Source organism: Microtus oregoni, unplaced genomic scaffold, assembly GCF_018167655.1.
Source record: "Microtus oregoni isolate MIOR12 unplaced genomic scaffold, Mior012 000023F_ref0000262, whole genome shotgun sequence".
NCBI classification, from domain to species: domain Eukaryota; kingdom Metazoa; phylum Chordata; class Mammalia; order Rodentia; family Cricetidae; genus Microtus; species Microtus oregoni.
In genome coordinates this window covers 18,541,606-18,543,652 of record NW_024543082.1, presented here as the reverse complement: position 1 = coordinate 18,543,652, position 2,047 = coordinate 18,541,606, and positions in this window count along the sequence as shown.

The window sequence follows — 2,047 nt, the reverse complement described above, 5'->3', positions numbered from 1 at the left end:
CTTATTTGTTTAATAAAAATGAGTGTGAAGAAGTGTTGTTTTTATTTTCTATCAAAAGGTTGTAATAGGATTTCCCATCAGGACGATTGCAGAGTCAGAATGATATTGAACATCTAATGGTTCTAGAAAGTAATTCATACCAGGCTGTGTGTTCTTCCCTTTCCATTCGTACTCCTTTCCCTGTCTTGCTATTTCCCCACGTCTGCTCTGTATTTCATGTTTATGAAGTCCTAATTGTATGCCAAGAAGCATGCTCAGAACTTTTACTTGTTTCCTGATTAACTGACTTCATCCGGATCACTTTTTTTTTTTTGTTTTTGTTTTTCAAGACAGGGTTTCTCTATGACTTTTGGAGCTTCTCCTGGAATTAGCTCTTGCAGACCAGGCTGGCCTTGAACTCACTCTGCCTCCTAAGTGCTGGGATTAAAGGCATGCACCACCACCGCCTGGCCCCAGATCACTTTTTATTAAGGATTTAGAAATTTTTTCTTAACACAAATGCAAGTAGCATAGTGGGATCTGAAGGAATCTTTAGTTGTATTGTGTCAGTTTATAGATCTGGTCATAGGAGTTTAAAAAGCAGATCTTTCTGGAACAGCATACTTTAAGTTGTAGAAAAGAACCCAGACCTTTGGCTTCTTTGTTTTGTTTTGTGTTTTAACATTCTACTTAAACCTCTGCAATGTCTCTCAATCTCTGTTTTGTCTCAGTTTGTGTGAAGTGGAGTGACTTACCTTGACTTTCATCTTGTTTCATTATTCAAGAATATCCTCCTTAACTTTAAAAGCTTTTGTGAAATTTTGTACACATATACAGTGTATTTTGATCTGACCACCCTCCAATACCACCCTTCAACTCCCTGCCCTTCTCTCATGACCCATCAATTTGTCTTCATCCCAAATTCATGTCTTCATTATTATCTTTTTTATTTATAACCCCCAAATCAATTAGTACTGACCATATTTGAATGATATAGGGCTACCCTCTGAGGCACAGACAACCTGTCATTGGCCATATCCCCAGAGAAAAGTGACCCTTCTTCACCAGCCAGTAACCTTAGGCACCCCTTCCTATTCTGGCTGGAGTTTTGACTGGCCTCATCTTGTGCTGGTCTTGTGCGGGCAGTGATAGCTGTTGTCAAGACATCAGCCATGTCAAGTCTATATGACAGCATTTCACAACTCTACTTAGCATCTTCCAACTCTTACATTCTTTCGTTTCTTCTTTTTAAGATTTACTTATTATGCATACAATATTCTTCAGGGATGTACATCTCAGAAGAGGGCGCCAGATCTCATTATAGATGCTTGTGAGCCACCATGCGTGTGCTGGGAATTGAACTCAGGACCTCTGGAGAGCAGCCAGTGCCCGTACCCTCTAAGCCATCTCTCCCACCCCGAGCTCTTACATTCTTTTGCTTACTCCTCCATGATGTTTCCTGAGCCTTGAATGGGGGAGGTTGGTATAGATGACTCATCTACAACTGACCCACTCACAGTCTCTTATTTGCTACATTTACTGCTGCCCAATGTAAAAAGTTTCTCTGACCAAGGTTGAGAGCAGAATAATTCTATGGGTATAGGCATAAATACTAAGAAGAACGCTTAACCACTTGACCATTTTGTGAAACACCACCAGAAATTGTACTTCCCTAAGACCTATGATCTCTCTCAGTTACAGGCTTTTTTTTTTTTAATGAGGTCATTATGTCAGACCTCAAATCCAATCAGAACAGGTGTTTATCCCTCCAGTGCCACTGTAGAACTGTAGCATCAGTGGGTGTAACCCTCCTAGCGGGTTAGTGCTGTAGCAGGTCTGCTGCTGCCTTTCCTACTCCTGTAACCTATATGAGCTCCTGCCAACAATATGAAAGCTACCTAGCAGGGAGAAGGTTTCCTGGTCAGTCTGGCATTAATTACTCAATGTATGGACATCAAAGTGGGCAGTGTCTTCAGAAATAGGGTTTTAGTATTGAGTTATGGTGGGCAACCAGGAACAATGGCAGTAACAAGTTGTTTTGGGTGCCTCAAGTCCTCTGTCACCAAAA